Source organism: Dermacentor andersoni, chromosome 11 (assembly GCF_023375885.2).
Source record: "Dermacentor andersoni chromosome 11, qqDerAnde1_hic_scaffold, whole genome shotgun sequence".
Classification (NCBI taxonomy): domain Eukaryota; kingdom Metazoa; phylum Arthropoda; class Arachnida; order Ixodida; family Ixodidae; genus Dermacentor; species Dermacentor andersoni.
In genome coordinates, this window is record NC_092824.1 from 99631510 (window position 1) to 99658891 (window position 27382).

Consider the following 27382-nt stretch of genomic DNA (forward strand, 5'->3'; position numbering starts at 1 on the left):
TCGGAGTCATTAGTACTCTCACAAGTCATTACTGGTCATTATTAACCTCTACAAATCTCTATTATAACGTTATCGTTCACTAACTGTCACTATCAATCATTTTTCATTCTTTAATCTGCCTTCACACGGCGTGATGACGCTTCGGCGGACACTCCGGCGGTCAGCTCTGCTGACATAAACTTCACCATGAGCCTAGAAAGTCTTTCGCGAATGTCTCACATGCAATGGAGGATCCAAAGGGGGCGAATGCAGGAAGACGAGCACAACCCCCCTTCCGTCTGCTAAACCTCCGTCCACAAGAAAATAACTAAAATGGCGTGAAAGCAGACGAGTTCCAAAGTATTTTCTCGACCTCCTCGATTTCCGCTTCAACTAACGGCCATCCGGCGGAACTGACTAATAAACGAACGACCTTTCACTTCTTCAAACTCACCGACAGCTCCGATTAAAAAAGAAAAAAGAAGAAAAGAAAAAGAAATCTGGAAGACATCGCGCGTTCTCAAAAGCTCATCACGGCGACTTCACGCGACACTGACATTTATATAGTGAAAATTCGTCCGCTTATCCGCACAAGCCAGGCAGGGCATGAGGCGGCAATCGTTCTAGGCATACGACAGCGCGAAGAGCACGGCCGTTTGGCACTCGCCAATAAGCAATGCACCGAAGAACGCGAGACCTCACTGATCGCCCATCTGTGAGCAGACACCAGCATGTAACAGCCAGGGATCAAACCCATCAAACGACCGTTGCGGCAGTGTAGCCGGGGTTGCGTAGCTGTCGTTCGCCGCCGCTGCGAGCTCCGAATGCGCGCCATCGGAGCGCACGGCCGTTGGCCCAGCCGCCTACGTGCCGTGTGCAAGCTTCGTCTGATTGGTTGAACTGAGCGCCGCGACGTGTGCCCATGCGAGCCGAGTCACTTTGGCGGGAGCATTGTGATCTGCTGGTGCTTGATTGATGACACTCTGGCCTACATCGATGGTGTGTTCCTTGGCGCACTTTTCGCGCATGTACCACAGGCGGCCGTCTCCCTTCTTGCAATTGGTGGTTCCAGGACGGACAATGGCGCAGCTATTGCGGAGCCCGTACACGGTGAGCGTTCCTGATAACACGTAGAGGTAAGGATTACATAAAAAGATAAATATATCAGTAGGGGTAGACGGAGGGGAACCAGTGATGCGGTAACAAATCATGCGTATTATTCTAATCTCTTTTGTGAACTCGTACAGTCCGAGGAGACGTTCGCGGGTCTCTGCTTTCGGAGGTGTCCTTTCGCCAAGCGTCGGCATTGCGCCCGCGTACTTTTGGCGGCTGTCTTGAATTGCAGGGCATTACCATAGTAAATGCCGTATGCTTGGCCTCGCTCTTGTCTTCTACCAGAAGCAGTAAAGTAAAAAAAAATAAAAACATAAATAAAAAGGTTGGGTTTTTACGTGCCAACCACGGTCTGATCATCAGGCGCGCCATAGTGGGGGACTCCAGATTAATTTCGAGCAGCTTCAGCACAGTTTAATTTCCTATAACCTCGATACGTTTGGATGGCAAAAAAAAAAAAAGGCATATACAAACGGCATCAGACGCTGTGCCGAAAGCGACCGCGAGCCCGAGCATAAAAAGCAGAAGTGAAAAACGACGGTTTCGCGATCGTCTGCCTTCCCGCCATTTTCGAAGCCTTCGCGGGGAGGGAGGGTTAGCGGGTGCCATCTTGTGTCGGCTCGCAGACGACATGGCTTGCTGTTGTTTACCAGACGTAACGCGCTTTCTTTTCTTTTTTTTTTCTCCTTTTCTTTCTTTTTTTTTTCCTCTTTCGCCTATAGCGTTGCAGTACGGGACACGATGTGTTGCGGACTGCGCTGGGTCATTGGGGTCGACGAGCTGCCGACCGTGTCTTTCGGCGAAGTATTTCAGTGGCTACATAAAAAGATAAATATATCGGTAGAAGTAAACGGAGGGGAACCAGTGATGCGGTTATAAATCATGCGTCTTATTCTAATCTCTCTTGTGAACTCGTACGTACAGTCCTAGGGGACGTTCGCGGGTCTCTACTTTCGGAGGTCTCCTTTCGCCAAGCGTCGGTATTGCGCCCGCGTACTTTTGGCGGCTGTCTTGAATTGCAGGGCATTACCATAGTAAATGCCGTATGCTTGGCCTCGCTCTTGTTTTCTACCAGGAGCAGTAAAGTAAAAAAAAAAAAAAAAAGATTGGGTTTTTACGTGCCAACCACGGTCTGATCATCAGGCGCGCCATAGTGGGGGACTCCCGATTAATTTCGAGCAGCTTCAGCGCAGTTTGATTTCCTATAACCTCGATAAGTTTGGATGGCAAAAAAAAAAAAAGAAAGAAAAGGGAATATACGAACGGTATCAAACGCTGTGCCGAAAGCGACCGCGAGCCCGAGCATAAAAAGCAGAAGTGAAAAACGACGGTTTCGCGATCGTCTGCCTTCCCGCCATTTTCGAAGCCTTCGCGGGGAGGGAGGGTTAGCGGGTGCCATCTTGTGTCGGCTCGCAGACGACATGGCTTGCTGTTGTTTACCAGACGTACCGCGCTTTCTTTTCTTTTTCTTTCTCCTTTCCTTTCTTTTTTTTGTTTTTCCTTTTTCGCCTGTAGCCTTGCAGTACGGGACATGATGTGTTGCGGACGGCGCCGGTTCATTGGGGTCGACGAGCTGCCGACGGTGCCTTTCGGCGAGTATTTCAGTGGCTGAGGCGATAGTGCCTGTAATGACCGTGGAGCTTTTGTTTGAATAGAAATAACGGCTGGTGTTTTGCCCGGTTCCGGTCCTCTCCTAGCATTTATTGTACGTTTCCGTTTGATATCGTGTTTTCACACTTGCTGAGTGTAGTCTATATTTCCTTTTTTTTTCTTTTTTGAGTGAACAGATATCTGCTATTGGGTGTCTTTTTTTGTTTTCAGTGTGTTTATTAGCGAAGGAGTCGACAAGGACGTCGAATTTTGTTAGTAGCGTGACCGCAGCTGTTCGCGGTAGAAATCTGTGGCTGAGCGCATCCAACCTGACGCTCGGTGACATGCAGCACATACAATTTTTTTATTCTCAGAGCACGTGCTCAACGAACACGTACGTCAATTTCCCTTTTTTTTTGGTTGCGTGATTTTTATCGCACGTTAGTATACAAATTTACGCTAATTTCCTTTTTTTTGTATGCGTGATTTTTGTCGCACTTTAGTATATAAATTTACGCCAATTTCCTGTTTTTTGGTTGCGTGATTTTTATCGCACTTTAGTATATAAATTTACGCCAATTTCCTTTTTTTTGGTTGCGTGATTTTTGTCGCACTTTAGTATATAAATTTACAGCGTCACTGTTCCGGCTCCTACCCGCTTGCACTAAGCGTAGCGCTTTGCGGCGAAACGGTTTTTGTACCGTGCGATAAGCTGCTCGGGTATTTTATGTGCTACCTAAAGCCTCCTTTGCGTAATGGAGGAACGTGCCGTGTCGTTTGGAAACAATTCAGCGCTTCAACGATGCACGCGCGCATTTGGACGTTTGATTCTATGCTTTAGCAGGTTATCTAACCGAAGAAAAAAAAAAGAAGAAAGAATGGTATTGCGCTATAACCGGCGCACGTTACGATGTTTTTCACTCCGGAAGGAAAATAAAAAGAAAATTGTGTGTTTTTTTTTTCAACCTGGCCACATTGTGAGCTACTCAGCTACGTATTGCCTGCACGTGTGGCTCAACCCTGCTGCCTTGTTGGTAGATCCGCACGATCTTGCTGTCATTTTAGAAGTGGTAGCACTGCTACAGCGGTTTTCAAGGAATCGCTTCGGGAGGCAGGCGTGTTAGTATAATTGGTAATAGACTGTACGACTGTACCTGTAGGACGTCGTGTCTGTGGGACCGGAAGTGGATATCTGTGCGACGCGTCAGTCGCGTCATGATGAGTGGCGCGCGTGAATAGTGCGAATACCGTAATATACAGGGTGTTTCGCGTAACTTAAACCAAGGATTTAAGAAAGTGCTGAACCGCAACTAAATGAAACCAACGACATATGGTTTGCCGTCATGCAGCGCTCCTTGGGGTATTTTTTATATTGCGCTTAATTTGTTAACCAAGATAGACTATGCAAATTTTTTTATATTCCCTTTAGGGCCAAGTGCGTTTCATTGTGTTGTAGAGGGGGTTCAGAAACGACCGATCCAATTTCTTGTAACAACGTACACGCTGCGTGGCGATATTTTGGGGCGTTTAAAGAAAGCCCGCGAAATTTCAAATTTCAAGCACGTGACTTCGCTCGTGCGCTGCCATATTGTAACGCTCTCAACCGTGCGTCAAGCCTATCGCTTACCGGCGACGAGGGCGCTTCCTTTCCGCCAGCAACCGCCAAAGATGCTGACGTCACTGTGAAGCCAGTTCCTGGAGCCGCGGCCGCTCACTTCGCCACGGTCCGCGCGCACGGTTCCTTCGCACATGCGCGGTTGAGAGCGCTCCAGTACAGTAGCACGCGAGCGCAGTCACGCGGTTTTATTTCATATTTAATGAGTGCAATTATGCGGCGAGCTCACCATCACAGTTGACGCAGTGTAGATGGTTATATTGCATGTTCTCGAAGTATGGTACATTGTTGCTTCAGTTGGCGCAAGTCAGGCGGCCTCGACATTTCTGGGAACTGTGACCGAACCTTTGTCACTTAGTAAAGCATGCGAGAAGGTTTGGCACGTAGGGCCAAACACAAAGCTTGATGCACCGGGCCTCAACGGACTCGGGGGCCTTGAGCCGAAGGTGATTATTAGGTGATTGTTCTGGATTCCCTTGCCATCCCGCCTCATCTTAATTCGTTTAACGTTATGACATTCTCTTCACTGAAGCCCTCTAAGAGTTCAACCTCAGCTAGCTCCAGCAAGTCATCGTCCGAGACGATGCTGCGGGTGGTGTTCATAGTACGGTGCGGAGTTACTGTTATTTGGGCGTCCCCAAATGACACTAGTTTGGGCAGTTTCTCATATTGTTTCTGATCGCGGAGCTCCAAGAGGAGATCACCGCCTGCCGACCTCGACGCCTTCTCACCTGGACCAAAAACTTCACTCAGAGACTTCGAAACAGGGAACGGTGAACTTGTTTGCACTGTTTTCTTTCTGGCTTTTCAGAGTGAATGATGTGGAATTGAGGGAAGTTCTTGATTTCCCATCTGAAAAACTGGAAAACATATTCGGTGCACCCTCGTTTCTGAGGGCGATCAGGGAGTTTAGGGAAAGCGTTCTTTGTAAGTATAGATGGGGTTTTCGACAGCGAAGCCACCCACCCATCATGGAGCTGAACAGGGGGACGTGACAGGAGTTCCTGCAAGGGAAGCCCTGCCAATGCCAGCCGTACATCACTGCTTTATTGTAGTACAGCATAACCAAGACTGGCTAGCCACACAAGGTTAACCTTGCCGGCGGGTAACTTGGAAGTGAGAAAGACTGAAGAGGAGGACAGGAAAAGGCGACTGCTGATTTCCTCTAGGTGGGTCAGTCTGGAGGTACCGTCTATGTGAAGTAGAGACCTAATATGTCTTTCGCCTTCATCGAGGGGCCTTAAAGGTCTAAACACCCGGCATCGGCTCAATCCTCCAGGATCCCCCTTTCCCCAGACACGGCTAAGCCACGCATGGCCACACGGGAGGGTGCAACACTCATGCGCTCCGGTACGTGGTGTCGCAGCGCAACAAACGCCTGCTGACGCATATGCCCCTGCGGGGTATAAAAGTTTAGCCTAAAACATTCAAAACATTCTGTATACTGGGGTTCCCTCGTAACATGAGCGAAACTTTAATCATTTGCAAGTGCCATGTAGCTGGACATAACCAAGGTAATATTTGCCGTCGCTTGGAGATACTCTGATTATTTTTTTGTTTATGCCTAATTACATAATTAATCCTAATGAATCAACTTATCATAGTTATGTCATATGTTTCATAAGTGTCGATGAAAAAATTGTAGGGCAACATGAAAAGCTCCATAGAGCTCTCTGTTGCTAAGTGCTACATAGGAGCGTTTTTCCAAGTATGAGGGGCGCGAACCACATACCTTTCCCATGTCTACAAACCAGAAATGGGGTTTCAAATTTACTTGGTGCTCACTCTTGCAAAAGTATTAAAAAAGTGTGACCAATTTATGGCAGCAAACAAACAAACGGGACACAGCTGGCGCAACATTAAATTGATCCTTTCCTATGCTTCATGCGAGCTTTTGTGATCAAGCCTGCAGGTGCTTCAATAAAAAGGCCACCATAAAGAAAGCCAATTTTTGCATCAACGTTCCCATGACACATTGAATGGGACAAATTAAACTGAAATAATTTGCTTACTGAATACGGAACATTTTTGAAATCAACGACCTTTTTAGGCTGGGGCAGCGCATTTTTGCTTTCATATCTCAGTCTAATGGTGGCTACCTGGTTCATATTTCTTTATCTAGTCGACGATGTGAACCCACCTGTGTGGCTTTGGCGTGAGAGCGTGCTCCCCATAACAGTTTAACAATTTTTGGTCGCTGATAATTAGTGACTCAAGTGTACCCAATGCATCAACGCTACAAACTGTAGAAAGTATTAGCTGCATAACCTGACAAGTAAGAACGAAGGAATCGTATGTGTGCCCCAAGGCGGTAACAGAAACAGTGCTGATTAAAATAAGTGGGAGGTGCCCTACAAGAATAGCTGCTGCACTAACTGAGGAAACAAGTTGTAATGATGCATCGAACAACCGTGGGTACTTAATGCCACTAATTGAATTCTGAAACTTGAAGGTCTTTAAGGAATCATTTGGTTGTCTTCTACTAAATGAACGAAGGGTATGTATTTGGTGATGCACGAACGAAGAAATTTCTTTGGGTATTATCCTTTCTAGGAGAACATGCATAGGGCCAAAGAGCACATATTGAGTTAGAGAACCCTGCAACTAGGCAAAGCACAGATGGGCCTTTAATACCTGAAGACTCTGACACTTCTTCCCACTTAGCCATGTTTTTTGCGCTGAGCAACCGCTGCGCCTTGGCTTCAACTTCAATGTTTATCCTCATAGGACAATCTGAGTGTAAAGATATCACTGGAAAATCACAAGGGCTTGCATTACAGCACCGGCATTCATAATACATGTTTGGTGACAAAGATTCTTTAAAGCCCACTACAGCACCTCTTGCGAGACTGTGACCCAGAAATGCTACCAGGCCCCCTTGTGCCCGTATCTCTCCTTCCTTCAGTTGAAGCGAAATTCCTCTGCATGCCAGCTTATTCATGGCTTCGACAAAATCCTAAAGCAGTTCAGTTTTAGTGGCTGATGTCTTCAGGTTTCTTGAGTTTGAAACAGCAATAATAAAGATAGAATTCAGCTGTGACCTTTTAAAGACTGGAAAGCTTGTGAATGTAGCATGTTCTCTCTTCATTCCCAAACGGTTAGCAATTTATACATCATCACAGTAACGCATGACCCCCAAAAGCATTCTCCTGCTTCAACTCCTAAGCCGTTGCATATTATCTCCGAGAAATGTCACTGGAGGTAAGCTGCTCCTTCAGGGTGTTGGAATAAATTTTGCAAGATGGGGGGGAGGGGGCGGAGGGGGGACTTGAATGGTACATAGTATGCCAAACTTCCATTTGAAAGAAGCATCTCATTGGAAATTCTCTTCATAACAAGGGTTTTCGTACTTTGTCGCTCATCATCATCATCATCATCATCATCATCATCATCATGTTTTATGCCCACTGCAGGACGAAGGCCCCTCCCTGCGATCTACAGTTACCCCTGTTCTGCGCCAACCGATTCCAACCAGCGCCCGCGAATTTCCTTATTTCATCGCTCCACCTAGTTTTCTGCCGTCCTCGACTGCGTTTCCCTTCTCTTGTTACCCATTCTGTAACCCTAACGGTCGAACGGTTGTCAAACCTGCGCGTTACATGACCTGCCCAGCTCCATTTTTTTTCTCTTAACGTATATTAGAATATCGGCTATACCCGTGTGCTCTCTGATCCAAACCGCTCTCTTTCTGTCTCTTAACGTTATACCTAGCATTCTCTGTTCCATCGCTCCTTGCATGGTCCTTAACTTGGTCTCAAGCTTCTTTGTCAGTCTCCAAGTCTCTGCCACATATGTCAGCACCGGTAAAATGCACTGATTGTACACCTTCCTTTTCAAGGATAATGGTAAGCTTCCGGTCAGGAGCATGCAATGTCTGCCGTATGCGATCCAACTCATTTTTATTCTTCTATGAATTTCCTTCTCATGATCAGGGTTTCCTGTGATTGATTGACCTAGATAATCGTACTCCTTCACAGACTCTAGAGGCTGACTGGCGATCCTGAACTCTTGTTCCCTTGCTCGGCTAATCATCATTATCTTTATCTTCTGCATATGAATCTTCGACCCCACTCTTACACTCTTCTCTGTTGAAGTCCTCAATCATTTGTTGTAACTCGTCTGCACTGTTGGTGAATAGAAACAATGTCATCGGCAAACCGAAGTTTGCTGAGATATTCGCCGTCGATCCTTACTCCTAAGCCTTCCCAGTTTAATAGCTTGAATATTTCTTCCAAGCACGTAGTGAATAACATCGGAGAGATTGTGCCTCCCTGTCTGACCCCTTTCTTTATAGGTATGTTCCTGCTTTTCTTGTGTAGAATTAAGGTAGCTGTAGAACCTGTGTAAATATTTTCCAAGGTATTTACGTAAGCGGCCTGTACTTCTTGATTGCGTAATGCCTCTATGACTGCTGGTATCTCTACTGAATCAAATACCTTTTCGTAATCTATGAAAGACATATAGAGAGGCTTATTACACTCTGCGGATTTCTCGATTACCTGATTAATGACATGGATGTGATCCATTGTAGAGTATCCCTTCCTGAAACAAGCCTGTTCCCTTGGTTGACTAAAGCCCAGCGTTGCCCTTATTCTATTCGAGATTATTTTGTGAATATTTTATGTAATACTATGGGAGTAAGCTAATGGGCCTATAATTTTTCAATTCTTTAACGTCTCCCTTTTTGTGGATTAGTACAATGCTTGCATTCTTCCAGTTTTGTGGGACCCTTCCAGTCGATAGACACCTCGTATAAAGAGCCGCCAGTTTTCCAAGCATTTGGTCTCCTCCATTTTTGATTAAATCGACTGTTATTCCATCTTCTCCTGCCGCTCTTCCTCGTTTCGAGTCTTGTGAGGCCCTTCTCACCTCATGGCTAGTTATAGGAGGAGTTTCTGTATCCTGTTCATTACTGTTTCTAATGGATGTATCTTGACTCCTCTGGGTATTGTACAGGTCAGTATAGAATTTTTCTACTGCTTTTACCATACCTTCGAGATGGCTGTTGATATTACCCTGCTTATCTTTCAGTACATAGATCTTGGTTTGTCCTACGCCAAGTTTCTTTCTCACGTTATAGTTTCGAATATCACTTATTTTTGCCTTGTTGATCAGTTTTGACAGTTCTGCGAATTCTATCTTGAGTTGGATACTTTCATTCTTTGTCGTTTCTTTATTAGGTCCTTTGTTTCTTAGGAGAGCTTGCCTACTGGTTGCCTTGGTGCCTTGCCACCCAGTTCAATTGCTGCCCCTGAAGCCAGCCTAGTTACGGTTTCATTTATTACATTTATGTCATCATCTCTATGTTTTAAGGCTGCCTAATTGCTTGCAAGTACCCATCTGAACTTGTCTGCTTTTACCCTTACTGCCTCTAGGTTGACCCATTTCTTGACCAATTTTGCTGTCTTTGACTGTTGCCTGTGTGACTGTTGCTCTGTTTGAATTTGACTGTTCAAATTAAACACATCGAAGTGCAGGCCTTTTGGATAAAATAAATCTGAAACACATTTCACAACAGTATTCACAACTGTTTTTGAACATCTGTATTTGCCCTCAAGCAGCCTGCACAAATTGGGCGCACTGTCCTCATCACTAAGTGTACGAATATCTGGTTATAATGAAGGGTCCCAATTTAAGCTGTCTGCATAACTTTCTCCATATTCTAACGCACTTATTTCAGTCTGAACATAAAGTTCCTCTGTAACCTGTTCAGGTCCATGAAATTCGTCATAGTGTGTCTTGTAGCTGCTGAGTGCAGCAAAAGTTACCTTACAAATGGAACAGCTGTATTTCTTAATACGAGGATGATGTTCTTTGGCATGCTTAGCAAAACGACTTAAAGGGACACTAAAGCGAACCAATAAATCAATTTAGACTAATAAAGCATTGTTTGAGAACCCTGCAGGCAGTCATTAAAAAAAAATAGTTTGGTTATTAGATGAGAAAATGAAGGTCCAAGTATCAGTATTTGAATTTCGCGCCGAAACCCCAGCGCCGGTACGTCAGCGTGACGTCAGGGATTCCAAAGCATGTTTTCGCATTTCGGCCGCGTTGGCTGAATAAAGGTTCCCGAAACTTGCCATGCTTAATATTTGGTTCCTTTAGAACACAATGTAGTCAATCTGTACCGCTATATATAGTTGGTAGGCCCTAGAAGATACCATCAAAATCCAAGACGTCACAGCCCCCAGGTGCGGGAACTTAAGCAGGCGTCGCCACCCGTATTTCGTTCTTGCGCTTTTTCTGGCTTATCACACGTCTTATCATTGTAAGAGTGGTGTTTTTGGTGTTGTAGAACGGTAATTTACTGATACAGAAGAAATAATTTTTCACTTTAGTGTCCCTTTAAGTGATATGTATGACGAGAAGTCGCAGTGTTTATACAGGTAAGCTACGTGAGCTGTGGAACCTTTCTAGCCTCTATAGCTGTGGAGCTCATGGAAGTGGCAGTTGGTTCTGGTTCTGGAGCATCGATCGTGTGCTGCGTTGTCATGCGGTTCACTTGGACATCTGAGGATCCTTCACCACAGTGTGGAGATCCTGGAAGGCATGTTTGCATGAGCAACATGCGATCTTCTTCTAGAAACTTTATCCATTCTGCATGTTCAAGAAAAATGGAAAGACAACATTTGTAGACTTAGGTGTTAAATCAGCAATGCCAAAAGGACATTAACTTTTAGTAAGGAAATTTCTTTTCAAATGGAGCTTACTGATTGAAGCTTTTATTTTATTAGTACCGTTTTATGGCGCAAGCGTTACAACGGCCAAAGAGCGCTAGTAATATGTTTAGTAGCGCGGCAGAATATTAAAAACATGACTGCGGGTATAATGGGTTGCGATGCCTGTGATGTGCTGCGGTGGCTGTAAAGGCGTAAAAAATGAGAAAGACTGGTCTTGCATTTTATGAGGCATTTTAGAATCATCTTGTAGGATTTTGGAGGTAGAACTCATAGAAAATAGAAGCTTCTAAATAATAGAAGCTTGTGACGGAGTGTTAAAAAAATAACTTTGTTTTACGTTTGTTGTAGTTATGTCCTTCCAGCTCCATTTGGTTGGAATCTAATAGAAGATTTGATATTGCGTATATACAACATTTTCATTAAAACACAGAGACGCCAAATACATGCTCATCAATGCTTGACATGATGCGACATATTTCAAACCATCAAAGATCCCTCTTAGTGCCGTGCATACACGTTGAAGCTCTACTCTGGTATTGCTTTTTACTTAACAAATCTGCCTCGGCCGACCCGCGAGTGATTAGGCAGGAAATAGATAGCGGCCGCACAGAGGAATGTTACCGAATCAGAAACAGGACAAGCTGCTGCTTCAGAGTGATTGGCAATTAAAGAACGAATAGCAAGAGACAGTTATCCGTGTTTAATTATGAAGCGGTAAGTCTGCAGATAGCTTGGAATACATTTCTAGCCCGGCTTCTTCAGCACAAACACTGTATACTCTACTCGCGCCGTCAGGACACGGCGTGATCAGCTCTGAAAGCGCCTTCTATGTCTTTTTGAAGCTGTATAGCCAAAAGCTTCGCGTGTCGCCCACTTGTTCACCGTGTACGATATCCGCCGAAACAGATATTTGCTCAACCGCATGGTGGAGTTATGATCGTCCATTTTGAAACACGGCCGGAAACGGAAGCAGCTAAGGCAAGCGATGGACGTGTCACCACGTGATCAAACGTGAAGGCGTCCGCGGTATCGCCTTGAAAAGAGCCTCTAGTGTGCAGATTCGGTATACGTGAAACCTGACAACTTACAAAGAAATGCAGCAAGCCTTAAAAGCAACAACTACTAAATGAGTACTAAAATTGACAGCTGTAGATGTCCACCGTTCCCCGCGGTTAGGTCGCGTTTTATGCGACTCGAGCTGTATAACAGATATCCTGCGGTCCATTAGGGTGATATGAGAAACTTGTCTCTCACTGTAACAGAAGACCGCTGTGGTGCCTCTTGCTGGTAAAAAAAAAAAAAAGGAAAAAAATAAAAACCGTGCTTCCTCGTTATGGGTGGCCCGGAAACCTCCACCGTAGCTACCACGGCTGCATGATAGCAATATCTCTAAACCAACCAACCGCGTTTATAATTTGCTGCACTTACCGGAATAACTATCGTACTCATTTTTTAAGTATTTCATCTCGACGATGAACCTGCTTAGCGACGACGAGAAATATATATCTTTACGAACCAGATTGCCGGGTGGCGTGTAATATCAAGAACTGATTCCGGGCGTCCTTTATTATACACTTATCCGTGGCCATAGGAGAGTGGATGGATGTTTTTGTTGCACCTTAAAAGGGAATTTCCACTCTGGGTGCCACCGCGCTCTTGGTGTTTGCCGAAAGGTCCGGTGTGTTTTGTTTGTTTGTTTGTTTGTTTATTTATTTTTGCTCGAACGGCGATGAACTAGCAGCACCGATTGACGCTGAGAGGACGTCACGTGACGATGTCGTGGCGCCGCTTTGCCGGCAGCGAAAGTCGTGATGTCGCGGAGGGAACGGCGGATTCTCACGGTGGCGTCACAAGCGTCCCTCGTGTGTAGACATGCCTCCCCTCCTCCCCCTTGTTTAGCCTTGCCTGATCGGGCACCTCTCTCGGCGGACCCGCATCTTGCATCGCGCGCCCGTCTCGGCCGTGTGATGCGGCGATGGCTCTTTAATCGCGCGGCCGGCCGACCTGGCCGGACCCGTGACCTCTGGCCCGGTCGCCCCTCTTTCTAAGTTTTTAATAGATGACCGCTAAGGAGATTCCGCCTCTTTTAGGCCCCGCGTTCGTAGACGCCGTTGCGCCTTCTTGCTTCGCTCGTTGGGGCGCCGCGCATTCGGTCTCTAATGAACCTCGATGTCGTCTCGTGTGCAGTCTTTCTCTGCAGCGACTCCGAAAACGTATATTTCATCTGTCCTCGAAGGATGATTCATCCCGTCGCCGTGTGAGGCTGTTTTCCGGCCCTATTATTTATGAGCTTTATCGCCCCGGGTCGCTAATAAATGACGTAGAGTGCAGGAATTAAGTTTCCGTAATGAGTGTGTACAAAGTGTATGCGAGCGACACGCATTACGCAATATTTAAGGACACTGCATTAATTTCGCAGCTCGCGTTATAAAAAAAAATTTTTTTTCGTTTGAACAGGATAGAGAAACAACGCGCGTGCGCTTTATTCAGTTGAAGCTACGTGGCCATCAGTGAGATTTGAGGAATGAATGAGAAGTGAACGCCTCAGCGTGCACTTTCGTTATAGAGTCTGCTGCTGTGGCCACGTTTAGCCCCGTTCGGTTCAGTTTGAATGCAGTGAAAGACTTCAAGAATGCGCTCTGGTCCTGTCTCTTTGCCCTTGCTGGACTGCGCATGGTACATTATTTGAGAATAAGTCAAATGAAATCTTTGTTTACGTCCTATAAATGGTTGGCGGCGGGGAGAGAAAGTCATTATTGGGGTTTGAATAGGCGCCTATACGCCTCTTACAAACATACAGTAGCGTTCGATATGAGCTGCAGTATACGGTGCGTGGATTGGAACGGAGCGCGATACTGCATGGCGGGGCCGACATGTGAGAAATTGGTTTGATGAATATAATTAGTACGGTCTTTATAGTGCCGCAATTTTGTGCATGTCTGCACTGCCGTCCGCTATTGGGGCCCCTTTGAACGCCGCGTTGCAGCTCATATTGTCTGTATACAGAAGGGGAACCGGAGTTGCGGTGGGGAACCCGGCCTCCATTCCATTCACACTCCATTCCAGTGAGATGAGATCCCCGTAATTCCACTCCTCTTAACTTCTTGGAATGGTGAGAGTTGGACCATTCTCAGTCCTGGAGTGGCTGAGCTGGTCCATTCTATTCCTCCAGTTCCAGTAAATGAAACGGTTTCTCTCTGTTTGCTACTTGCGCTTGCGTGGCTACAGCTAATATGTGTATGTATAGGTCTTAACAACGCAGAGTTTTTTTTTTTTTTTTCGCGCAATAACACACTTTGTGGCTTCTCATCTCTCCAAGACCAGTGTAGACTAATCCATGCTCTTGCAGTAAATGAATACAGAGCCAAATGAATTGTCGAAGTCTGCAACCATTAGCGGCGTGGCCGTTTTTGTCCTGCGTCCCTTTGTCGAAGGTCAAGCAACTAAATGTTTAGCCAACTCTAAATTTGTTGTCTTTAAACGCAATTCATCGTTGTGGTAGAGGTTTCCGGTTCATCAGAAGTGGGTGCAGAATACCGGTTTATAATTACCTCGGCGGAGGTACTAGGTAAATACCGAAAGAGCCGTTTGGAGTAAAAAGCTAGAAGTGTAAAGATGGCCAAGTCTTGCCTAATTGGCAAATTGAACGGATTTTGTGCCCATTCCACTTCAGCTCCATTCCGGAACCGTGGACTCCGATTCAATTCCCCAATCTATCTGCGAGACTGGTGCCACAATTCCATTTCGGGTGTTTAAAATGTGGAATGATCCCGGTATCGTTTCAACTCCGAGTTCCAACTTGCGGAGTTGCCACTCCACAACTCTATAGTTGAAGAAGGCAGTCTTTCTACAAGAACAGCACACACAAGACTACAAAATAACTTGCACTATAATTTAATATAACTGTAATGCTTAATAAGCTAAAAGGCCGTTATGTATGTTTATATAGGTTGGTGAGTTATATGAGCGAATTCGGCTAGTTGTAACTCAGCATCTGATGAATAGTTGTGCACGCGTGTTGTAGCATCCAGTATTAGAGTTGTCGGACGATCCCACCGTTGTCAACCAGATGTAGGAGTCGTCGGACGGTCTCGCCGCTGCCACCATTTGAAGGAGTTGAAGGTCGTAGAGAGGAACTCGGTGAACAGGATTTATTTACATTATTTAAATATTAGACATACATCGACAGTCTAGCGTGACTCCTATATGGAGCCCGCAAGACGACGCATACAGCAAACAGCTTTCGAGCACGCAGCTCACTAGTACATCTCTAGCACGACAACGAGCACACCCAGCAGCCGACAAACGCTGCTTATAGCGCAACGCCATAGCAGCTAACCCACCGCGGCGGGTCAACAAGTTTTTGAAGCTGATTACTTGTGGAGCTTGAAGCGTGATATAACAGTCGGGCACAGACTTCGGTACCTATAGTGTCGTTATAGGAGATATTTGCTTTCGAATTAATTGTGTGGCATATGGAATATTGATGGCTTATTATGTCGTTGTGTATATTATTAGGTCAGGTAATATCAGGGGCAAGCGGAGAGATTGTCAGAAACGAGGTATGATCAAGTTGGAAACATTGTCGTTAAAGGAATTTCTGTTAACGCGCGCGAGACGGCGAAGCGTCAGAAATACCGCGCACCTGTTGAAACTTCAAGTTTAACGGTGGGCTATCTTCCTGGCCAAGAGCAGCTACAGTGGGTGGGTTCACCGCGATGGTAGTTGTATGCGCACGGTAATTCTGTCATTCTGTTTGCGAGCAGCGCAACGATCAGTTAAAATCTTGTTTGGAGGCTGCCCTGAGCTAGCATGTTCTGGCCTACTACTCTGCACAGTGAAAGAAGGAACTAAATTAAAAAAATAGTTTGCGTGGATGTTTGAAGCCCTTGAATACATTTTTATTTCTGTTTATTTTTTCTACCGTGCACTAAACAACTGAACGACAAGTACTGCGTGTCCATAAGAAAAATTAATTGTACGTTTTATTCCTCACCTAGAGCGGAGCTCTTGGCTATTATCGGGTATAGCCAATTACTACTGCATATCGGCTTTTTCTTTTCTTTTTTTACGTAGGGAATTGTTAGGTTGGTAGGAAGGAGACAGAAGGAGAGGCAGGGAGGTTAACCAGTTTAACTTCTTGCCTTTATTAGGGTGGAGGTTGTTCAGGTAATGTTGCGCGACACGCGAGAAACAAACGCTCAGCGGAAGCCTTGTATAGTTATAATATCGTTTCGTTAAAACAACTACAGGCGGCCTCGAGCGCACCGCATCTCCTGGCAGCCGGTCTTTGGCTCGGCGTTAATTCTGTCGGCCACTCGCGGCAAGCAGCTAGCCGACGGTGGCGGGGCGTCGTTAAAAAAACAAAAAAAAAAAAAAAAACCGCAATTCGAGCCAAGTCGCAAGCCCCTCCTCCAGTCTCCTCTATAGCTGGGGCGCGATTGTTCGCCTCTGGCCGTGCTAAACATTCGTAGACGTATCTTCGCCCAAGCGCCGCCCCACTTTTTTTTCCCCCTTACTTTTGCCGAGTGAAACCGCGCAGAGTCGCCCGCGCTTATGCCGGCATTCAGCTGTGCGTCGAATAATCCCGGCCTCTGCTGCCGCCGGCGTCCCTGCGAAGGACGCAGCCACTCGATCTACCCCTCGAGCGACACCGGCATCGCACCGGCTCTGGTTGTGTATGCACCCGGGGGCGACAAATCGAATCTGCGATTCTCGATCACTTCGCGCAAGGCTAACGTGTAAGCGCGGTGCGTGTGTGCAAGCACGCTTTGGAGGGGGTATACCCTATTTATGCCGGGCTGTGGCCGATTAGGCGGGAACCTTGGGGAAACCGTGCATTAAGTGCCTATCCATTCTTCCTCTCGCTGCACTCCTCCTCCTTTTGTAGGAGCTTCGGCTCCGTTTCCCCGAGATCTAGCCTTTCCCGTTCACTCGAATCGTACGTGCGTGTGCTCGTATTCGAGTGTCGCCGCCTCCGTTACGCAGAGCTGCTTGAGAGATACGACATCTTTCTGTCGTTGTTGCGCGCTCGTTGGAAGAAATTGGGGGGCGGCTTGTTTCGTATTTCGCAGCGTGACGGTTCGGGAAACTGTTTCCTGAGATGACTGTGATTTGGCAAGCGGAAAACAGGGTATGCCTTCTTTGTGGGTGCAGTACAAGCTGTTCTTATGCGACAACAAAATGAGTGAGAAAAAAAGAAAAATCAGTATACAGAAGACTGGTGACAAAATGTACACTCTACAGGCAATGAAATCGACTTGACAGAAATTGCTCCTCCACGAAAGAAACCAGTAAACAGCTAGACAAGTCGGCGGGTTACGGACAGAGGCAAGGTAGAAATGCAGGAGAGAAGGGAAGAAAACACATTGCCGACAACACACCGGAACGCATCCCATTTCAACACAGCTTCGCCATCGCCATGTTTATACATGAATTTGTCTGGACAACGCAGTGTATCTCGATCAAGGCCCCTGGCCTCTCATGCAATCAGCGATACCCAGTGACAGCGGACGATTGCTCTAAGCAGCAGCCCCGATAAAGACGTTGACAGCAATTTGCTGCTGTGGCCACTCATGCACGATTTTGGCTCCACTCAGCTTTCGTGCGCGCTCCCCGTGCAAGACCTCTCGCGGCCCTTCCTACCGTTATGTATACATGTTGCTGCCTTAAGCACTGCGTTCGTATGCGGCCGAGTGTAATACCGTATATGTATATATATATATATGTATTCACCCGGACGTACTTGTACGTATCCCGCGCGCCGAATGCTCGCCCATTCGCATCACGTTTCTCACTGCGCGATATAGATCGCAATCGGCCCAACCTCTATAAAACGGTTGCTCCGTTTGCCGTCGCGACGTTGATCGCGGAGGCGGCGCTGCCCACGCCACCTGTTATTTGCCTCCGAAATGACACTCGTAGTCGTGCTCTGATTGCGGCGTTGGATACACCGGCGTCCCACGAGCCCACGTCGTAACGGGAGCGGGGGGGGGGGGGGGGGGGGGGGGGTTCCAAGAACACATGGGGTGCTTATGCAGCCCCCATTTGCTTTCACGCTTCGCGGGTGACGTCTTACTTTTTTCCGCTTTGTACTGAGGCCACAAAGTGCGCACTTTGTCGGAAGGTCGCGACCGGGGATGTGTATAAGTACCAGATTACGTAGTATTGTGCAAAGGATATCGCTACTCATTATGAGAAATGATTTCTTCTTGTATTTTCTTTTAACGGAAAGCTAGGCCCTCGGTGTCTCCTGCTAAACAAATGTGGCGGCACGCGCATACTCGTACGAGACGAAGGCAATGGCGGGTGCGCATGCGTACACCGTGTAGAGTAAGTGAGGCTGGGCTGCATCCGCCAAAGAGCGTGCTCTGGTTGGTTGGTGAGCGCACTCTGGGAGGCTGTGGAAAAGTTCGAAGCGGGCCGCATGCGGTGAAAGGCGCACGGGGCGATTCTTAGTTCCGGCTCTGGAGGCAGCGAGGACATCGCCTGCACATGAGCTTGGTCACGCGCAGTGTATTCTTGGACAGCTTTCCATGACAAGGGATGACTACGGTGGCGGAACTTCTGCAGATGTCTTGCCGCGTGCAATATATAGTCCGGCAGCGTTAGACAGTGCTTTTGCTTCTCGGAACGGATGCTGAATGCAGTAGCAGCTTAGGAAGGAACAGCGTCAACTAAGACGATCACGAGAGGGAGAACGACACAGGACAAGCGCCAACGAAACGTGTCTCGCACGGCATGTTGATGCAGCGATGATGGAAACGATGGAATTCAGTTGAAAATCCGACGATATACTGTCACATAAAAAAGGGCCCTGTGTTTTCGAAACATAGTTTCCATCATCGTTGCATCAACATGCCGTGCAAGATACGTTTCGTTGGCGCTTGTCCTGTGTCGTTCTCCCTCTCGCGATCGTCTTAGTTGGCGCTGTTCCTTCCTAATTCAATTATGCACCATCTAGCCCAAATGAATGTTGTCCTGAAGTAGCAGATTCCACGTCTGACGGCTTCGCATTAATATTGGCCACACGTCCTACGTCCCATCGCGTGCTTTGCAAACCTCGTCTCCAAGCTATAGGTTAGGCGCTCTATAACTGCTTTGCATTAGTTTTCTGCTATACACTTCCCCACTTTCAGAACGAAAAATTCTAGGCCAGTATAACTGCCAAAGTAACTCCGCGCTGAGGGCTTTCAGTAACCCCTCGCTGAAGGCTCAAGGCTCGAGTCCCTGAGGTATGCGTGCCTATACATGATGATACACTGTATAGAACGCCGCCTACTGTTCTTGCGCTTTCTTTCTCTTTTTGTCCCCGTACACTCTTCTCCACGTGCAGGATAGCCAAAAATAACTATCTCCGGTTAACCTCCCTGTCTTCCTGCAGGCCATTTTCAATTTCGTGACCCCTGGCTGAACCTAGCTCGCGGTCTGTCGTCGATGTTCTTCTCGTGGTTTCCCGGGCTCTTCTCGCTTCTTCCTGGAGAGAGAGTAAGTGTTAGCATTTGGCATCAGAGAGAGAGAGAGTGAGAGAATAACCAGACACACGTCCTGTTTGCTATATATAACATGCACTGGGGGAAGGGGATGTGGTGAGGTAAGGAGAGAGAAAGAGGAGAGAGAGCGCAGTTTCGCGCACGTTTGAAGGTTGGGGGAGAACAATTGAGGGAAAAACAGGCAGATTAGCTAGTGTAAGTACCGGCTGGCTGCTCTGCTGTGTAGGGGAAAGGGAAAAAGATATAATAAAAGGCGTACAAATACAGAGCGCGAAAAAAAAAAAGGATCAAATTGTGTGATGCAACTTTCTTGAACTGATTGGTGCGTGGTTGATGACTGCGTCTCAATCCAAGCAGCGCGCGGGACCCTTAGGCCAGGCGTTCGGATGTGGAGGGTGAGGTATAGAGATGTAAAAAGAGAACGGGGCTTGAAGCAGGAGGGTGCGGCGATAAATGTGCTTCTCGAAGTGGCTGGCCGCTTTATAAAATTAGTGTTGGTTACTGGGTGTACCACGCAATGCGATAAACGGAACGTGCAATAAAAAAAGAAGGCAAGTCGTGCAATTGTGGTTACTTTCTTGTGGCATATAAAGCTGTTTGTCCTACCACGTGCACCATAATCACCAGCGTTAACCATCCCCTAACCACCATCGCCACAGGCCACTGACCGGCGTCGGTGGTTCCTTCAGGTATATATCTAACTGCGAATGAGAGTGTGCTGTGTGACGACTCTTTCTCCGTTCCCTCTGCTTGTGGTTCACGCTGTACAGAGTGTAATGCGTAGCAGGCGATGTCTGCCATGTAATGATGCGAATGAGGAGCGGATGGTCACTTCGCGACACTAAGCACCACATCGTCTGCGATGGCAGCAAATTGCTCGGCGAGTCGAGAAACATGGTCGGCACGAGAAACAACATAAAAACAAGACGAAAAACAACGAGACATAGCTGCGTATAATGATTCGGACACCGGTAATCGCGCTCATTAACCTGCTCGCGACATGATTGCTGCCGTTTGTGGCTGCAGCAGTGGAAGCGCCTTGTAGAAGAAATTTTCCTATCGGTCTGGAGGGGGACAGCAAAAAATTAATTTAGAGGCAGAGAACAATTTAGGGCGGCATTCGGGGCTGTCCTGCCACAATGGCGTAATTCTGAATTGCTAATCGAGTATAAGATAATAGGCTTGGTCGATGCATCGGACGCGAATAGAGAGGTTAAATAAGGATTGATAGTGTTAAATGATTCGCCGCCGTAGAAGTTGCCCGAGGTGGTGCGATTTCGCAATTTTGTTGTCTGTACGCTCAAATTGCACCACAGGTAATGCTACTGATGAAAAACTACCGCAGAAAGTGTCGTCACCACGAATCAAATTTGCGAGAGATTCCTGTCGCAGGCCTCAGCCCTGGCATAATTAACACAGCCACAACGAAGCGCTTGCATGCCGACAGATTGGCCTGAAGAGCCACATTACCATTTAAGCCTTTGATGGGCGAGTGTCGAACTACAATTTTCTTTCCTTCCGCTTTTAGTTCCGGTTCGCAAAATACGGTTGTATTCCGGTTGAATTCCAGAGTGAAATAATAACGGTTCAAAGAGATTTGTACCGGTTGAAGTTCATCTGCAGAGCGGAAGAATAATTAGAGGAAAACAGCGCCCATTCATTTTGTACAAAAACCCGACGCTGCTCCTAAGCCGCGCTGAAAGATTACTACGAGTGTTTTTATTCAGGCAGGAGAGAGGAGGGTACCGTGTGTCCCAGCTAACGTTAGCCAAGCTGTTGAACGAAAGAAAACAAAAAAAAGAATCAAGAGAGCATGGTGTAACATTTGATTTCGAGACTTAAACGGTGTGCGGTCGTATACCTGTGAAGCCCGAACACTGTATCTTGAGATCGCATCTTTCACATTTTTTACAAATATATTTCTTGAATTTTGGTTCAACAGCTTGGCAAGCGTTATGTGGGACACCCTATATACCGAGGTAACGCATAGTCCACTAGTCTGCTTCTGTGCTCAGGGGGAGAGAGAAGAGGAAACGAATAAGTGAGAGAGCAGTAATGATGAAGGTAGGCAGTAGGCAGTAGGACGCAATTGTGTATACGTTCGTGTTGGAAGGGTTAGTTCACTGTATTAAATTTAGGCCTGTGCTATTTAAATATTCCAAAGAGCATCGATAGTTCGCTCCGTTGATATGTCTGGCCGGACTCCCAGTAACACTCCTTTCGCTGAACGGCCTGCTGCTAATCCGCGCTAACGGAGAGGTCAGTGCGTGCCATTCTGGGATACTGGCGACAAGCAACAAGTATATGTGCTGCACTGTCTCGTGTACATTGCATGCAGCGCCGTCTGTCGTGTCCGCGCGTTGCATTTCCAATTCGTTCCAATTCCAAGGTCAATTCCAATTCGAGGAAAGAGGTTTTTCTGTATTGTTTTCGGTTCAGTTCCGGTTGGATACGCTGTCTCACGGTGCAGTTGACAAATTCTTCATGTTCGGGGTTGGAAGCGAAATTGTTTGTTAGAGGTGAGCCAGGGTTTGCAAGCACATCGTTTTAGGAAATCATGAGCGTAAGTTGAAACGCCAACATAAAACGACTACGATGCGCTGTTGTGCTTTCAGTTTTGTCTGCAGTTGTGTCGGTGGCTTAATTCAAGCTCCCAGACATACGTACAGAACTACATACTTGTTGCGTAATCGGTTATAACGCGGATCCTGGCGACTTCCAAGTCATATCGTGGAGTCGTCACATGCCGTCGTCGTCACATCGTGATATCATCATTATGCAGTCTTCATGCCGTTCTTATCATGCAGGCGTGACACATTCGTAATCACGCAGTCATCGACATGCCGCCATGGTCAGCCCGCAATTGTCAGGCCGTCCAGGTTCCATTGTGAACATGTCGTCACTAGAACGTTGGCACTTCTTCTTTTTTCTTCTTCTTCTTCTTTTTCTTCTTCTTCTTCTTGCTGTCGTCGTGATGCCCTCGTTGTAATACTGTTAGGAACGGTGAAAATATGTCCCACTTATCCGTACGCTATGGCTACTACCGTCTTGCACATGCAGTTAACACATGCAAATTGCACCCTACCTATTACGAGAGGCAAGAAGGAGTTACGCTTGCCTGACCGCTTTATGTTTGCTTAACGTAGCGTTGCACTTGGTGGCATTTTATTTGCGTTGTACAACACTTCGTTTGCGTCATATTGCGCAAAAATGTTGGTCATTAGCGCTGCGTTTGCATAACGTCATTTAAAATTTGCGAGAACATCAAGGAAATGTTCGCCTTCTGACACCATATTTTCGAGTCTTCCTTGTTTGCTCTAAATGAAGGTCTGGTGCCTCTAAACCTTAGAAAAAGGTACTCACACGCCCTCAGCGGCCTAAATAATTTGACAGCTTTTCTGCTGCCAGTTTCGGTTTCGTTTCTGCATATGCGACTTCATGACGCAGATGCGGTCACGTGGGGGGCAAAACATTACGATGTATTGACACTCTCTCCTGTTAGCTCGGTCGTCCGGTATGCTGCCGCTGCATGGGCCCTCACATCGACCATGCGAGGCGGCCGAGTGAGCTGGAGCGAGTGCGCAAACGTTGCAATGTCCTGCTACGACATGATCACATCTTTTGTAGTGACGTCGCGACACAGTATCTTCCTGAGAAACTAAATCGAGACTTCATGTAGGAAAGCTGTTGTATCAAATGATTTACGGCACTCTTGAGTCTCGTCAATATTTTATCTGGGCTTTAGAGGTCCAGGAGCTTCACTTAATGTAAAAACCCCTCTACATGAGCGTCGGAACCGCCGTTAGTTTTTGTTGTTCGCGGGTCACTTTTTGCTAAGATACTTAACATCACTAATTAAGGTTAGGGGTGAGGCTATTTGGAATATAATAATTGGAATAAATCGCAGCAGAGGTATAGTAGACAACTATGACACGAACACGGAGGAGGAAGCGCTGTCTTGTCCACGTTCTCGCTCTAGCTGTGTGTCCGTTATACCTTGAAACGCTGTGTCCTAATTTGACACGGTTCGCATGAACTAACGATATGTTTGGTCTGCGCCGAAAACGTAAAGCCCACTGCGGTCGCGATCAGAGTTAGCGTGATGTCTCGTCGTAGCGCTGCAATTTGCGAGCACCGTTAACTCCACTAGAAGTATAGAAGCACCTGCACACCCTCCGACACAGAGTACCGGAACAAAGTCAGTGAAAGCACGCCATAATTTCCACGAGGCCTCAGATTCACTCCAGCAGTGGTAACGCGAGCTACAAATTTATGCCTAAGGAATGTGCAGTCGCGGCGAAAATTAAGTGGAACACGGCTCTGCATTCAGAATGACAGAGTTTCGTCTTCCTGCGTGTGCTGAAAAGACTAACGGATTGCATAGGAGAAGTACTTAAGTATTAATGAGTTAGCTCTGACGTCACGCTGCTGCAGTGATGGTTGCTGGAGTGAAGTGCATCGCACAATTATAATGTTTAGGCACCTTCGACTAGGTTCTCCATTCAGGAGGCGCTTTCATTTTTCGACTCGGTGCACTCAGGCGATGGTAAGCCCTTGCGCGTTAACTATTGTGTAAGTGATGAGTCCCAAGACAAAAATCAGCGCAGGGTTGCTTGTGCAACGCGCTTCTACTCGACCACATCTTGAACCGACCGCAGCCAGAATTTTAAAGTTACATCACACGAGAATACAAGAATATAGTTTCTCCGGGACATCTCGAAGACCAGTACGAAGAATCGCAAAGCCGGATTATGTCGGCACTCCTGCTACTTAAACAGAAGACCGAGAGGGATCGGATGTCCGCGACGAACACAGAATGATAGGGTGGGGGTTGGGGGAGGGGGGCCAGAGCTGTATTAGCGTTGGCATGCGGCTTCTGCGGTGCTAAACGTGAGGTCAAGTGGATCGGGTCAAGCGCATTAACTCCCCTGTCGCGTCGAGCTGCTCCACAGAATAGCCGACATTTTGCCAGGAACGTAGCGAGCTATTATGAAGGACTCTTTATGAGAGGGGACCGCACATAGGGCATTTAGCTCGCTCAAACAAGAGCCTTGCAGCGTCTGCACCCCAGCCGAAGCTGCGCAGACGGCAGAGAGTAGACGCCAGGCGCCGCCACTTGTTGAGTCATGCCCGTGCAAGCGATGTGTTAGCGCCGGCCGACGAACAATTAAGCGAGTCGTGGAGCCGCCATGATGGATGCGACGCGTCTAGGTGTCGCCCTCTTGGGGCTGTGTGTGCCGCATTCATTGAATTACAACTCCCTCCTACCTTTTCTCTCTAGCGCTTCTGCCTCCCTGGTGGCGCTTGTAATGGCGATTAGAGAGGGCTAAGGGGGACGTTAGTAGCCCTGTTCAGGGATACCGTTACGAACAGAAGGCGCTAAGAGGCGTTCTTGTGACAGACGACAATCTTGGACCACACCAGTCGTCTGCTGCGAACCTCTGGAGACGCGGTCTCGTTGAAGGCTAAAGAGGCGACCGTTTTTTTTTCTTTTTCTCTCGGACACCCGTAGCGCAGCCATTCATTTTCGGCATGTCAACTTTAGGCGTCATGCAATCTATTCTTTTTCATTCTGCTTCACCCGTAAATACCGTAATGGAGTGGCTGTCTAATTAGCCTGATTCCGCGGATCGTTTACAACTTGGAGTCGCTTCTGTTTGGGAGCTTCTTTTCGTTAATTAATGACCGAGTGCGATTCGAAGAAGCTCTCCAGCGACTCAGTAAATGAAACGATAAAGGTAAGAAACCCAAGTAAGTTAGAAAGGTAAGTAATCTGCGTGCTTCCCTGGACTCTACTCTAGATAGGAGCAGAGCAATGCCATCGTTTCTTGACATTTTCTCCACTTCAAATTGAGGAACGGAATGGCATTGCTTCGCTGAAATGTTGAACCCTTATTAGGGGACATGCGAAACAGGGAATGTAGGCTTTTCAGCTCTAGCTATTAGGTTGGCCTACACAACATGGCCGACCTCCTGCTCACGGCGCCACTGAGCCGTAGGTATACCCTTGCAAACAGCCAAGATGAAGTAAGCAAAATATGGCGGCAAAGATAGCAGGACGAAGCTCGTGCACTGTAGCTTTATTTCGGCTACATAGGATGACGTACGCCATCTTTCTTCTTTTTTTTTTTAATTATGGGGTTTTACGTGCCAGAACCACTTTCTGATTATGAGACACGCCGTAGTGGAGGACTCCGGAAATATTGACCACCTGGGTTTCTTTAACGTGCACCTAAATCTAAGTACATGGGTGTTTTCGCATTTCGCCCCCATCGGAATGCGGCCGCCGTGGCCGGGTTTCGATCCCGCCACCTCGTGCTCAGCAGCCCAACACCATAGCCACTGAGCAACCACGGCGGGTGACGTACGCCATCTTGTGTGGGTCAGGCGAGAAGCGTGGGGCGATGCACTTGCAGAATTTACCCCGCTCTGGGATGGAGAACGATCAAAACTTCGCAACTAAAAGAAACGACGAACTGAACCAGTTTTGGCAGCTATGATACTTTGCTTGTTATGTCATATGGCTCTGTTGCCATGCTGGTCCACTGGATGGACAAGACAAAGAAAAAAGTCAGACCAGCGCACTAAAAGTCGAAAATGGTAAATTAGTTAACGCGGATACTGCAGAGTTTAACGCTGTTAGCAGTTAGCTTATCTCAGGTCGATAGCATACGTGTGTTCTTCAGTGAAACGTCGACTCTTGGTCGTTTAGGGAGAACAGATACGTCGCAGGACAGGATCGTTTACGGCGAGAATGCTGGACAAACGAACGAATAAACGAGGGAAATTTTCGCAAGCGCCTCTAATAAGCCAAACTTGTTCCCGCAGTTGGCGCGGATAGTAATCTACCAAGTGAAAAAAAAAAAGAAAGTTGAAGCGCGCCAATCAGGAACGGCTGTTTCGTAAGAACGAGAAGGCGTTTTCTGTCTGTTCTGTCGACGAAACACTGCTTAGGGGGCCGACAATCGGCGACCCGTCAAACACGCGAGATTTCGATCGAGGCGTTACTTCCAGCTGTAGCTGTTCGGAGCACGTTAAGTGTGCTGCGCCTTGACCGCGAGAAGTGTCTCCAGTGGACGACATAACTTGAGTGGAACCATGGAGACAGAGTTATTCGATCAAACACCGCCTCTGCAGGGTGCACCGGTGTAGGATAAGCTTGTTTCACGGCGGCACAAGAAGGTTTTACGACCCGCTCAGTTTATTAAGCGGTATGAGAAGCGGGGGGGAGATAAGCGGGGAAGATCGCGGCACTCGATTCTCCAATAGGAGCCTCCGTCGGCTTCGCCGGATTGATGTCGCGCAGTAAGAAAACTGCAGGACTCGTTTGACTTCGGCTGTATTCTGCCGTATAGCGTATGCGATCGCTGTATACATCGCGAACAGTCTGTTCGTGCTAGAAAGGGTTTTATATAACGCGGAGAATGGTTCCCGATTGGACGTTTTATGATACGGTCCCTGCTTTGGCGGCTTCTGAGGCGAGAACCCTCTGTCTGCCTTGATCTACATACCTGTCGGATGCCGACGCGACGCGTTAAGTTAGGGCAGCGATTCCATCGCGCGCGACTTCATGGTGCGGTTTACGGCTCGTTCGCACGTACCTGTTTCGAGGGTGCAATGCCGGCACCATTGGGCAAGGCGCGGCTCATAACCCGCTGAACAACGAATATAATCAAGATAATATAGCGCTTATACCAAAATTCTTTTCTCCGGCACCGCTGCATTCGCCACGAGATCGAACTACAGGTGGCCGGCAGTACGGTCGCCGCTTTAGTGTGGATAAGCGGACGACGGCGCGCATTAAATGTACACGGTCGTTCACCATGCCATACATGTAATCGTTCACTTTGCCCGTGAACGATTTGGTCCCATTTTCGGGCAATGATACGCACCGACTGCACTGAACTGATTTC

At 47.3% G+C, this 27382-nt stretch overlaps 1 protein-coding gene across 2 annotated transcripts in view; it reads left to right on the forward strand.

Moving 5' to 3' along the window:
• The first annotated feature begins 682 nt into the window (after positions 1-682).
• Positions 683-27382, forward strand: part of FipoQ (F-box/LRR-repeat protein FipoQ) — a 695691-nt gene continuing 668991 nt past the window's right edge. For both annotated transcript variants that reach the window (XM_055075220.2, XM_055075221.2), the window contains exon 1: positions 683-1089. The gene's annotated coding sequence lies outside the window, so the exon portion shown is untranslated. The remainder of the gene's footprint in view (positions 1090-27382) is intronic.